General features: G+C 44.5%; 1 long non-coding RNA gene across 1 annotated transcript in view; it reads left to right on the plus strand.

The window, feature by feature from the left end:
• Positions 1-14496, plus strand: part of LOC105517488 — a 31687-nt gene that overhangs the window by 6521 nt on the left and 10670 nt on the right. The window contains exon 3 of the long non-coding RNA XR_001002675.1: positions 8945-9038. This is a non-coding gene — a long non-coding RNA (uncharacterized LOC105517488). The remainder of the gene's footprint in view (positions 1-8944; positions 9039-14496) is intronic.

The raw sequence follows: 14496 nt of genomic DNA on the forward strand, positions 1-14496 counted from the left end.
TGTATTTTTAGTAGAGACGGGGTTTCACCGTGTTAGCCAGGATGGTCTCGATCTCCTGACCTCGTGATCCGCCCGCCTCGGCCTCCTAAAGTGCTGGGATTACAGGCGTGAGCCACCACGCCCGGCCAGAAAACAGCTTTATTGCAGTATAATTGATACATTTGAAAAACTAGGTAGGCCCCAGGGGCTCACATCTGTAATCCTAGCACTTTGGAGGCTGAGACAGGAGGATCGCTTGAGCCCAGGAGTTTAAGACCAGCCTGGGTAACAAAGTGAGACTCTGTCTCAACAACAACAACAAAAAATTAGACTAGTGTGGTGGCAAGTGCCTGTGGTCCCAGCTACATGAGAGGCTGACGTGGGATGATTGCTTGAGCCCAGGAGTTTGAAGCTGCCGTGAGCTATGATTGTACTACTGTACTCCATCCAGCCTGGGCAACAGAACAAGACCCTGTGTCAATACAAAACCAAAACCAAAACTGCACGTTTGATGTATACGATTTGGTGAATTTGGACATAGGTATATACCCATGATACTATCCCAAAAATCAAGGTAATGAACATCGCTCTCCAAAGGTTTCCTTGTGTTCTTAATTTTATCATATGTTTATTTGTTGTGGTAAAAATGTTTAACATGAGGTCTGCCCTCTTAACACATTCTTAAGTGTACTATACTGTGTGAACGATAGGCATGATGTTGTGCAGCAGATCTCTAGAACTCATTCATCTTGTGTATTGGTTCATTTTCACGTTACTGAAAAAGACATTCCCGAGACTGGGTAATTTACGAAAGAAAGAGGTTTAATGAACTCACAGTTCCACATGGCTAGGGAGGCCTCAAGATCATGGTGGAAGGCGAAAGGCACTTCTTACGTGGTGGCGGCAAGAGAGAGAATGAGAGCCAAGCGAAAGGAGTTTCCCCTTATCAAACTATCAGATCTCGTGAGACTTATTCACTACCATGAGAACAGTATGGGAGAAACTGCCTCCGTGATTCAGTTATCTCGACCAGGTCCCTCCCACAACACGTGGGAATTATGGGAGTACAATTCCAAATGAGATTTGCATGGGGACACAGCCAAACCATATCATCTTGCATAACTGAAACTTTATACCCACTGAAAAGCTCCCCCTTTTCCCCCTCCACAGCCCCTGACACCCAACATTCTATTCTCTGCTTCTTGAGATTTATTGTTGAGTTTTCTTCCTAAGCCTTTCATTGTATTTATGTTTCCACTTGACAGTTTCCAACTGAGTCCAGTTGGAAAAATGGTTTTTCCCAGCAAGTCTTCTCCTGTAACTTTCAGAGCACAGACTGCGGTGGAGAATGTGCTTGCTAGAGAGCATGGAGGGTAGAGAGACACAGAGAGCTCTCTGAGTGTCACCCAGCTTCCTCAGCAAAGTGTGCCATGGGCATTTATTAATCTCCAGGGAAGCAAACATCTGCAAAAAAAAAAAAAAAAAAAACCTCAATGAAGAACACATATCAGGGGACCTTGAGCAGTTCAAAAGGAGGGGCCAAGACTAAGGTCCCCGAAAAATAGAAAGTGACATCTCAGCATAGCTTCTGCAGAAACAAGAGCAGGACACACGGAACAGGGTGAGCTGAGCCCACGTAGAGAAATCCAGGCCAAAGGACGGGGCTGCTCCTTGAAGCCATTTCTCAGGATGGGGCAACTGGAGGTGGCGGAGCTGGGTGAATGTAGCCCCACTGTTGTCCTGGCCTGAGGGCGATGCAGAACCTGCACAGCTGTGTGTGCAACAGAACTCCAGGTACCGTGAGCTCAGCTGCTCCTCCTCTTGGTGGAAACTCCTGGGGGAGAAGGTTAGGAAAGTGAGCAGGGCATGAAGGGACATGGGGCAGCAGGCTTGGGGAGGCTGTGTGGGCCCGTGAGTGCTGCCTATGATGCCAGCTGTGTTCTGAGGCTCCTTCAGCACTTGTGTCTGCAGGATGGTCGGTGCCGTGCGTTGAGGTGGATGCCCACTCAGCTTGCTTGTGCTTTTCTGCTCCAAGAACAAATCCCTACCTGCCTCCCTCCTTTCCTCCCCAGAACCCTGAACCCAGCCTGACTCCTTTCCTCTTTTCTAGAAAGAAGGAAGGGGAGCTTTTTGTCACCCCAATAATGCCCTGGGCCTCATCCCCTTGTTGATATCAGTATCTTGCTAAACATACTTCTTAGATTTGGATGCCCACGTCAGCTCCTAGGAGAACAAATACACTATATATAGAGTAGTTTTCAGTTCCTAGGGGGTTTAATGGTTTAGCTGTGCTCACCACATCCTGTATTTAATCTCTGGTCAAGGCTCAACATTGAGACTTGGACTGGGTGGACCCAACTGGGTAGACCCATTTGCTTCACTAATGTGGGCATAATCAGGTAAGCTGTGTACCCCTTTGGGAACGTGGCTCACCCTCCTCTGAGTGTGTCCCAGGCTATATAAAGACAAGGTGCAAATAAAGAAAGTGTGTTTGTAGCTGGCAGTGTGGAATTCAGCATGTAAAGATACTACCCAGTCAAGGCAACCACAGTATCTCAGGATCCAAAAGAGATTGATTCTGCTCAACTGGGAAATGCAAATTAAGGATTTGGCTTCATTCCTCCAGCAGAGCAAGAAGCCAAACAGTCTAGCCCTTAAAAAGGTGGGGTCTAAGTTCATGTGACCTGCCTTGGAGGGTGACTGTCCTCACAGTCACATGCTAGGTGTCCTTGGCATTAAAGACCTTATTTGCTCTGTCTCTTCCTTTAGCTTCAATGTCCCATGGTGCATTGAGCTGGAAATACTTGTCCTAACTCCAGTCCTGAGGAATCTCTCTAGCAAAGACCCCTGGCCAGCCCTTGTTTCCCTAAATATGAGGAGACTGTGATTCTTCTCACATCTATACCCATGCACACGCTAGAACATTCCTAAAGGGATGATTTCTAGATGGTTATCAACAGTCTGCAATCTTACAGGAGTCATTCATTCATTGTCTTCATTCTATCTCATTCTGCCTCAAACAAGTATATGATGTTGGATGGGCACAGCTTGTTCAATAGTTGCTGAGACTTCTCCTTAAGAGAGAGAGGCAAAGTATGCTTTCTTGGATTCTGAGTTCTGTGTTTCCTGTGTTTAAGATTGCAAACTACCATGGCTTCCTTCGGGACAAAAGGAAGAAATAAACATGGAAGGTCTTACCCCTGTACAAATATTAGCACAGTATGGAGATGCCAGGCACGATAGGAAAGGATGCTGCCGAAATGAGGACTAAAGGGAAGCATTTCATTACCCCTATCCCATGGCTGACATTTTCACATTTCCTCCTTGCTTGGGTGCTGCACCAGCTCTGTCCGTTTCCCATCCTGGGAGAGTCACATTCCGATTCCATGATACATTGATCATTTTCAGGTTTGGCGACTAACCGTGAAACTGGATATAGCATTCTCTTAAGAGATGGATGCATCCTGGCTGGGTGCAGTGGCTCATGCCTGTAATCCCACCACTTTGGGAGACTGAGGTGGGCGGATCACCTGAGGTCAGGAGTTCAAGCCCAGCCTGGCCAACATGGTGAAACCCCGTCCCTGCTACAAATACAAAAAATTAGCCAGGTGTGGTACTTGGGAGGCTGAGGCAGGAGAATCGCTTGAACCTGGGAGGCAGAGGTTGCAGTGAGCTGAGATTGCGCCACTGCACTCCAGCCTGGGTCACAGCGTGAGACTCTGTCTGAAAAAAAAAAAAAAGAAAGAAAGAAAGAAATGGATGTATCCTATGGTTAGATCAAAAGGATCTGCTCAGTAGCTATTTCTAATTTGGCTGCTGTACTGAGAAGCGACCTGGGTTGTGGGTGTGGCTGCTCTTATCACATTGTGCTGAAATTCTCTGCACTGTTTGCCCAGCTGGTGTCTGTTTAGAGAGCTATTTAGATCCTCCCACAGAAGTGAAAGCTTTCCATCCTCGAAGAAACCACAGTGATTAAGTACATACAAGAGAAAAGCATTATGATGACTAATCAGCTCAAAATCAATGATTCCCTTTTTGCATTATAAATGATGAGGTTTATAGTGGACAGCTTTTAGCATGAGTGCTGGTGTGACTTTGGGATGGGGTGGGGAGAGAATCACACAAATGCCATCGAGCACCATTCTTCAGGCTTCAAAGACAGGTTTTGTAGAGAATTTCTTCTTTAGCATCAGAAAGCAGTGAGGATGGTCAGGAGACAACAAGACAGAGGAAACACTAGTGTCATCCTCAAATGTTGCAAGAACCGCGATGTGAAGAGAGCTAGGTTTTCCCTAGAGTTCCGAAGAGCAGCTCTAAGACCAACATATAAAAGTTACCAGGAGGCAAATTTCACCTACATGTGGTCTGTCAGGTGGGAAAAAGACTAGAAACATTAATGATGTGATTAGGTTGCTCACTGAGAATCTGAAGCAGGACATTTTTTTTAAAAAAAAATTTCATTTTAAGTTCCAGGATACATGCGCAGGACATGCAGGTTTGTTGCATAGGTAAATGTGTGCCACAGTGATTTGCTGCACCTATCAACCCATCACCTAGGTATTAAGCCCTGTATGCAGGAAATTCTTAACCTTCGTAGTGGAAGAAAATATTATCAAAGGAAGTAAGAATTTTCGGTTAGCTTATGGGCAGTCATTTGAGGACACCCATCCTAACCTCTCTGTCCATGTGGAAATTCTCTACAAAACCTGACTTCGAAGCCTGAAGAATCTCATGATCCCCTGAAATTCCATGCAGCCAAGAAAGTGAAAGGCAGCCTTTGTAGGAATTGTCAGTGACAGGACGCTCATCACCTCCTGTGGCTCTTCCGGTTTTTGAATGGCTTTCATTACTTGAAAGGTCTCCCTCACAGGTAGGTGAAATTTGCCTCCTGGTAATTTTTATATGTTGGTCTTAGAGCTGCTCTTCGGAACTATAGGGGAAACCTAGCTGCCTTCACACTACGGTTCTTGCAACATTTAAGGATGACACTAGTGTTTTCTCTGTCTTGTTGTCTTCTGACCATCCTCACTGCTTTCTGATGCTGAAGAAGAACAGTCATCACTACTCGGCCACCTTCCAGGTCTGAACATGTGGGGTCCATATGTTGTTCATATATGGAGAAAGAACTGTGGGATTGTTGTCTACCTTTGTTTACAACACTATACCTCTATTAACCAGCTGCTGGGTTTTTTAGCAGCTATTGGATCCTGCCTACCTTAAAATCTGAATTTAAGCCTTTTATTCTCTCAAATTTCCATGTACCTGAGGAGTTGGAAAGAAGCAGAAACAAAATTTCTGACCTGTCACCATTGACCTGTTTTGCTTCGATCCAGGCCTTTGTGGTATTTGATGTTAAAATCTTAGGTAAGTGGATATATTGCATACTTTACATAGTTTTGCATTTTTAATATGATAGGATCACACAAAAATCCACGTTCTCCTTTGGGAATGGTGGCTGGAGCTTTGTTAGATTTTTGACAAAAATTATATGTGCTGGTCATAGCCACGTAAACAGGTCAACCAGCTGAAGGTGTTATCAATAAGGAACTAATGCCGCCAGAATTAGGAGTTTGAGGGCATTCATGTGCAACGTTTACAAAGCAATGGGAATCTCTTATGCTATTCTGGGAATCCTCTTTGTGTGCCTGGGGCGGGTGTTAGGGTCTACCTGAGCAAATTGTGCCAGGCAAAGTCCCAATCTTCAGTGTGAAGTACAACCAGTATATCTACCCTTGAGCAGGCCTTCCAAGAGCGTGTGCTGGGTGGGCAAATTCATTCAAAAGTATACTTGGTATACTTTTCTGAATCATTAGATAGTACCTGTGGACGTATCTGGCTTGAGTGGACTGAGCTGGTCAGAAAATCTCTATCTCCCTCATTATTAATTTGATGGCCATCTCGGATTAGAAAGAGTAGCCAACTCAGCAGTGGGGAGACTTGGCCTTGGGAAGGAAGGCAGGGAGGGCCTCTCTTTTCCCATTTCCTCGTGCTGAATCGTTAGCCCGAATCCCAGGAACCCAGGTGTGTCTCTTCTTTCTTTGAACTTCTTGAGCACTGTGATCTATATTCAACACTTGGGCATTTACACATTTAATTAATAAGCCTGTTAACCTTTCCCCATGAGTACATATTGCCTCCCCAGCTAGATTGTTCCATCTTTTGTATCCTCTACACTCAAGCATGGAGTTTTACCCATCAAAAGGCCTAGATAGATAGATGTGGAATTAAACCATGAAGATCTGAGAAGGTTCAGCTTCTTCCTCAGAAGAAAGGGCAAGAGAAAAAGGAAAACAGACTTAGGAAATTCCTATCCTATGCCAGGCACTGATCTGGGAACTTTACATTTGTTATTCCCTATAAATCTCCATAAGACCCTCAAGTAAGCAATATCATCCTCATTTTGCAGAAGAAGAAACTAAGTCTCAGAGAAGTCAGGGAATGTATCCAAGTTCATGCAAAGCATAAGAAACGAGGCAAGGCTTGACCTCAGGTTCCTCCACCTGTGGGACCAGCAGTGTTAGGAGACTGTCCTGCCCTGGGAGGGGGCCGCAGGGCTGGGTGTGAAGACACGGTTTGTGGCTGTAGCTGCTGCATGGTCACCTTTGAGTTACCAGCCAGGACCATCTCACTGCTGAAGACAGATGGGAGAAAGGCCAGGCCTGAAAGAACAAAGAGGCACATACATCATCAAGGAAGGTGGAACTATGAAGAAGGAAAAAGAGAGAGAGGAATATCACAGATTACTTACAGTTCTCTAAACAAGAGGAATCTCACATCTGCTCAGCAGACCAATGTGCTCATCAATGAAGTAGCTGTAACCCCCCTGAAAAGGCAAAGCAGTGACATGAGTTTATCTTAGTCCCTTCTTTCAAAAGCAGGAAGACATGTTTTTTTTGCTAGAGATGACGAGGATTTTTAATGTCTTTGTAGAGCTTTGAAAACTTGGATCCCAATCATTGGATCATGTTTGCAAACTTTATTAGTCAGTTTGCACCTGTTGCAGTAAATAAACCTTGTTACCTCAATGGCTTACATGACAAAGATTTCTTTCTGGCTCATGAAAACTCCAGTGTGGGTTGGGTAAGCCTCCAGGGCAGCTGTCCTTGTGGTGACATGGGGATCAAGGCTGCTTCCATGCATGGAGGCCACCATCTCAGCACATGGCTTCCAGATTGCTGTGGCAGCCAGTGTGGAAGGTCACGAACCAGCTTTAAATTTATTTATTTTTTATTTTTGGGGGACAAGGTCTCTGTCACCCAGGGTGGAGTGCAGTGGCACAATGATAGTTCACTGCAGTCTCGAACTCCTGACCTCAAGTGATTCTCCCACCTAGTCCTTCAACAGTGTTGGGATTACAGGCATGAGCCACTGTGCCTGGTCAAGTACCAGTTTTTACAAGCTTCAGCATGGAAATGTCACAGGTCACTTCCACTCACTGTGCCTTGGCCAGAGCTCCTCACACAGCACTGCCTCACCACGGAGCAAAACTGTGCTGGGAAGGGTGGGGGAACATTTGGGTAGTCAATGACTATCAGATGTCCTGACACATTTTCCTTACTCTCTTTCACTCAACACCCTTTCTAAGGCAGCTCATTGCTCTTGGAAAGAGTATAGGCTCCCTAATACAGCTTGTAGGCCCCTGGCCTTGGCCTCCACCTTCCAGTCGCATTGAACATTTTCCATTGAGTGTCTTGGCTGAGCTTACCTTCTCTTACCTTCTACCTTGTTCTTCTGCCTGCCTGAAATATTCTCCCCTTTCTGCTTTTCTGGCCAACTCCTTTGCTTATGTGGAGGCTTAGCTATCACTTCTTAAGGAAAACTTTCCTGAACCTCTAAATCTGGACTGAGTCCTTCCTTTGAGTATCCAGGCATCCTTTATTTCTCCGGTTACATTGCACTGTGGAAATTCACTATTTCTTTTCGTTTCTTTTCTTTTTTTGAGACAGGTCTTGTTTCATCATCCAGGCTGGAGTGCAGTGGTACAATCTCAGCTCACTACAACCTCCACCTCCTGGGTTCAAGTGATTCTCCTGCCTCAGCCTTCCGAGTCTATAGGGACTATAGGTGCATGCCACCACGCCTGGCTAATCTTTGTATTTTTGGTAAAGACAGGGTTTCAACATGTTGACCAGGCTGGTCTTGAACCCCTGACTTCAAGTGATCCACCCACCTTGGCCTCCCAAAGTGCTGGGATTACAGGCATGAACCAGCAAGCCTGGCTGGAAAGTCACTATTAACTAGTCTGTAGTCTATTAGACTGTGGCTCTGTGACACTTGGGATCATTGTGAGAGCAGCCCCCGGGCACAGTGGCCCTCACACAGTAGATGCTTAATTAGTATACCTTGGATAAAGGAAGAAGGGAAGGAACTTCCTTTGAGGCTGAATGTAGATGATGATACTGTTGCAGATGTTATTCTAAAGTTAAAAAGCAAAGGCAGTAGAAAAGGCAAGACACTTTTGAAAAAGAATAATGGAGAGATTTTCACATTCCTCGAGGTGAAGATGAACTATGGAGTTTCAGTAATTAAAAGAGAGAGATGCTGGTGTAGGAACAGACCAAGAGACAGATAGAATAAAATAAAGAGTTGACATTGCAGTCTTGATTCTGAATTCTGTAGGCTGGGCCAGGCAGGCTGGAAACTTGGGCAGAGTTTCTGTATTGCAGTCTTGAGGCAGAATTGCTGCATCTTTGGGAAATCTCAGTCTTTGCTCTTAAGGTGTTCAACTGTATGAGGATTATACATGGGAAATTGGCATGCAATAAAGGAGGCATTTTATTTTATTTTATTTTATTTTGAGACAGAGTCTCACTCTGTCACCCAGGCTGGAATGCAGTGGCACAATCATGGCTGCCTACACCCTCGACCTCCAGGGCCAAGCCATCCTCCCACCTCAGCCTCCTGAGTAGTTGGGACTATGGGCATGTGCCACCATGCCCCACTAATTTCTGTATTTTTTTTGTAGAGATGGGGTTTCACCTTGTTGCCCAGGCTGGTCTTGAACTCCTAGACTCAAGCGATCCACTCATCTTGGCCTCCCAAAAGTGCTGGGATTACAGGTATGCGCCATTGTGCCCAGCCAAAGGAGGCATTTTAAATCAGTGGAGAAAAAATGAATTATTTAACAAGTTATTTTTATGCAATTGGCTGTTATTTGTAAAATTAAAAAAATCAGTAATAATTAAAAAATAATCTTAAATAAGATTTAAGTTAAAAAGTTAAAAAATAAACTCATATCCCTAGTGTGTTTTCCTATGTGGTTCTCATCTGTGCAAGTTTCTTTCCTACCGTATTGCAGAAAATGAATAAACTGGAAAGTAGTTAAGGACCTAAAGCAAATGCATGGTTTTGAGGGAGGCTTTTGTATGCCTGGCAGTGTGCTCCGTGACTGGCCACCAAGTGTTAATAGCTTGGGTGTCTAAGAAATCCTTTCTCATCCAGTCTGAAAGATTCATGTTGAAATACAGGATATTTTTATTAAAAGTTCTCCCCTCTCCATAGTTGTATTATAGATGAACACTGTGCTGGCTCTCTGTACATCAAGACAACCAGTCTTGTTCCTCCATATGCCTTTGGCAGAGCAGGGAGTTAAATGGGCATGTTCATGCCATGCACTTCAAAGGCAGCTGGTTACGTCAAGTCTCATTATAATGAAAGATGAAAATGGAAGGTGACTATCTAAACTTTGGCCTGTCTTGGTATTCAAATGCCACATGAATGCTGGTTTACTGAACGCAAAACCAGAAAAATATAATGACTGTGCACTGTCTCGTGTACTTTGTACCCAAGACAAATGGGTACAAAGGAGGTACAAGGAGGACCTTGTTGGCATGACAAAGTTACTGTCATACCATTGAATGCATTTCTGTTGTTGCTCCTGTTTTTGGTCTGTATTGGCTTGTATTGCACTGTATTATTCATTTAATATAGGAGCAAAGCACGCTCTGGATACTAAGTCCTAAACCAAACATGTAAAATACAGGGCTAGCCTCCTAAAAGATTTCTGGATAAATGTGAATATATACAACAGATAAAAATCAGTTGCAATTATTCATATCACAAAATGATACTTAGCATGAAAAAGATTCAATGCAGGGTCTTTAAAGAGAATTTTCCTAATTTAGATAAAATATAATATGGTCAATGTCAATGTACCTTTAAGAGCAAAATCTGTGATGAAGCCCGATATAGTACATTTTACAATTAAAATATTTCAAGTCTCCCAAATTCAAGGTAAGTACAAATAGGACTTTTATTCCTCTATCTCGCTCTCTCTCTCTCTCACCCCCTCCTTCCCTCCCTTTGTCTTGTGTTTTACCAAATTGTAGTTTAAGATATACAAACTTCTGTCCCTTGCACACACTTCGAGTTGCCTTATAATGGGGGATGTCTAGCAGCTAAAGGGTAGAAAGCTATGAGAAACTGAAAAGGAGCTCTGGCCATGGTTAAAGTAAAAACAGAATTGCAGAATTTATGCAATTTGTCTAGCTAATTAAGCAAAAATCCACAAGACAGAACAGCAATAGTGAGCTGAAAGAATGTGCCCAATGGGATACAATTCATCATTTAAACCAATTCTGGTTTCCTACATCAGCTTTACTGGTTGAACAGGCATAATTCCCTGAAAATCTGTGGTTAATGTCTCAGGTTCAATTAATGCATTAAGGAAATGTCAACATTTTAGCTGTTATGTAGCTTTGTTTCTTATTTTTATTTTTATTGTTTTGAGATGGAGCCTCACTCACTTTGTCACCCAGGCTGGAGAGCAGTGGCATGATCTCAGCTTACTGCAACCTCCACCTCCCAGGTTCAAGTGATTCTCCTGCTTCAGCCAACTGAGTAGCTGGGATTACAGGTGCATGCCACCACACCTGGCTAATTTTTGTTATTTTTAGTAGAGATGGGGTTTCATCATGTTGGCCTGGCTGGTCTTGATTTCCTGACCTCAAGTTATGCACCGGCCTTGGCCTCCCAAAGTGCTGGGATTACAAGTGTGAGCCACCACTGCTTTTTTTTTTTTTTTTTTTTTTTTAGTAGAGATGGGATTTCACCATGTTGGCCAAGCTGGTCTCAAACTCCTGACCTTACATGATTGGCCCACCTCAGCCTCCCAAAGTGCTGGGATTACAGGTGTGAGCCACCACACCCAGCCTAAAAAACAAAATCTCCCAGTGCTTTGGAAGGCCAAGGCAGGAGGATTGCTTGAGGCTAGAAGTTTGAGATCAGCTGGGCAACATAGCAAAATACTGTCTCTACAAAAAAAAAAAAAAAGAGAGAATAAAATAAGCTGGGTGTGGCGGCACGTGCCTATAGTCTCAACTATTTGGAGGCTGAGGTGGGAGGATCACTTGAGCCCAGGAGCTCCAGGCTGCAGTGAGCTGTGATTGTGCCACTGCACTCCAGTCTGGGTGACAGAGACCTTGTCTCTAACAACAAAAACAAACAAACATACCAAAAAACAAAAACAAACAAACAACAACAAAAAAACAACCCACCCAAACCCCAAAAACTAAGGGCATGAGTTTGCAAAGGATCGGATAGGACTTCACATGACTTTGCCAGTCTCTGCATTTTGTGCCTGTGCTGAAATGAGCTTATTTATATTCAAGTGTGAGGCCTGAGTTTAGGGCTTGTCTCTGACTCAGTTTCTGTACCACCAAAGAGCTGCCTACCTCTCTTGCCCACTGGCTGACTTGGCCCCAGCCATGGCTTATGCTGCTCCTGCAGTCACAAAGTCAGTTCATTGCTGCCATTGTTGCTGCCTGTAGTACAGGCCAAGTTGCTCTCTATGCAGTACTAAATTGGCTAGAAGAAGATTCACCTGAAGAGGCTGGGTCATGCATCTAGAAAGCATGGAGAAACTAAACCCCCCTGTTGCCAACTTTGCCTAGCAGTAGGTGGTGGATAGGAAGGGACTGGCTAATTAGTTATTTTCCTTTCTCCACCTCGTGCCCCGCCCCACATACAGTTCTGAGATGCAAGCATCCATGTGACCTTCCTGAGGACATTATATGAGATCAAGCCATCATCCAGGCTATTATAAAGCAGCTCAGTAGGCCGGGCATGGTAGCTCACGCCTGTAATTCCGGCACTTTGGGAGGCCGAGGCAGGTAGATCACCGAGGTCAGGAGTTCAAGACCATCCTGGCCAACATGGTGAAATCCCGTCTCTACCAAAAATACAAAAATTAGCTGGGTGTGGTGGTCTGTGCCTGGAATCCCAGCTACTTGGGAGGCTGAAGCAGGAGAACCACTTGAACCTGGGAGGTGGAGGTTGCAGTGAGCTGAGGTTGTGCCACTGCACTCCAACCTGGGCAACAAGAGCAAAACTCCGTCTCAAAAAAAAAAAAAAAAGAAAAAAAAAAACCATAGCAGCTCAGTAACCCACGCCCTTGTGTTTGGTCTTCCTCTTCCTTGCCTCACTGGTCTCCCTCATACTCCTGCTTCCCCAGGATTGCACTTGTCAGTGAAGTCTTGGCACATAAACGTGTGCTCCAGGCTCTACAGTCCAGGGAAACGTGGCCCTAGAAAGCAGAGCTTCTGATGGGTTTTGGTAGTAGCAAGTGGATGGTGACACTCTTTGACATTCTGCAGCATCACAATTACAAAAGTTTTTATCTGAAGCTAATTAGGATGAGGTAGAGGAGGAAGCCAAAGTGCTGACTTAACAAGACACTGAGACACTTGATGCATTTTGGAGCAATAATAACCCTAAGGACTTGGATGTGGGCAGTAACTTTTGAAGGCATTGGAAGCCTTGCAAAAAGAAAATAACAAGTGTGGGGCTGCTAATTGCCACCTTGAGGCCCTGTCTGAAAGCCAGAGTATTTCTGAAGTCACTTTAGTGGAGGTTCTCATCTCTAAAACCCGCAGGACAGAAGGTTCTTAAACCCGGGGTCTAATTATAAGGGTGGCAGAAATGCAAAAGAAGCAAGATGCACAGCCTTAACAGCTCCTCAGTGTCAAAGTAAAGACCTGATGGGAGAGTAGACCACCAAGACCTTGGATGGTGATGTTTGCATGGCCAAGGCTGAGAATATTGTAGCCCTCAATTCCCTGAAGCTTCCTGGCTGGCGGAAGCTGTTCCCAACAACTTAGGGTGAGAACAGCCTCCTCTTCCCAGGGCATTAGACTATGACCTCACCTGGAGGTGCTCCACACATTGACCATTGTTTTTCTCCAGATCTGTCCCCACTATCTCTCATTATTTCCTGGATAACAACCAGAGTCAGGCCTGAGCACAGCTTCAATGAGGAAGTACAATCCCTGCTCCAGGAGAAAACAGTTTATGTGTCGAAGGCTTGCAGGAGCTGGCAAGCATGAATTAGCAAACACCTTGTAGTAGCGTATCTTGAGGGTGTTAGATCATCATGATTACCTGGAGCTGGTCCTAATAATCTTTTGAGACAGCTCCATGACGTTTAGATAGGATGATGCCTGCAATTGATAAGGTGGAGATGCTGGAGCATATCTGGCATTATTTTGAGAAAGGGGCTAAGACTCAAGGAGTTGGGAATGTTAGAATGAATTTACTATGTAAATCCTGAGAACCTGCCACATCACTGTGTTTCCTGAAAAAGACTGGGAGACACTTTTGCTATGAATGCAGCAGGAGTATGCAAGTGAAGGGCTCACTAATATCTTTGAGAAGCTTAGTGTCTGTCTTCTGTAGGCAGGGGTAATGGGTACAGACACTTCCATGGAACTGAACTTCTTCTTCTTCTTCTTCTTTTTTTTAATAGGAATCTCACTCTGTCGCCCAGGCTGGAGTGCATTGGTGCAATCTGGGCTTACTGCAACCTGCATCTCCCGGGTTCAAGAAATTCTCCTGCCTTAGCTGAGATTACAGGTACCCACCACCATGGCCACCTAATTTTTGTATTTTTAGTACAGATGGGGTTTCGTCATGTTGGCCAGGCTGGTCTTGACCTCCTGACCTCAAGCAGTCCTCCTGCCTCGGCCTCCCAAAGTGCTGGGATTACAGGCGTGAGCCATTGCACCCAGCTGGAACTGAACTTCTTTATGTCAATGGGGATGATGAGATTCCAGAATTATAAAACTGGATGACAGCTCATAACCGCCAGAGGCAAGGTGGCCATAATGATGATAATTGGAAGCACTGCAGAATAGTACTTAGGGTGCCTCAACCTTCAGATATTTGTAGCAATGGTTAAGAGATCATGGTGTTCCTAGACATGAGACAGAAGGACAGCTAACTAGGGTGTTATTAAAATTGTATGATAAGAAAGAAAGCTGGAGAATAGAAGGTTGACATCAGTCGCAGTTTTCAAATGTAAGCCAGCTTGAAAACTAGCTTGAAGTAAAGTTTTCAAACTGACTTACTAGGTTGATGCAAAGGTAACCGTGGTTTTGGCCATGACTTTTAATAGCAAAATCGCAATTATTTTTGCACCAACCAAATACATCTGAAAACTGAGTGAGAGTTCCCAATTTTTTTTTTTTTTTTGAGATGGAGTCTTGCTCTGTTGCCTGGATTGGAGTGCAGTGGCTGGATCTC

Source organism: Colobus angolensis, unplaced genomic scaffold (assembly GCF_000951035.1).
Source record: "Colobus angolensis palliatus isolate OR3802 unplaced genomic scaffold, Cang.pa_1.0 Scaffold300, whole genome shotgun sequence".
Lineage (NCBI taxonomy): Eukaryota > Metazoa > Chordata > Mammalia > Primates > Cercopithecidae > Colobus > Colobus angolensis.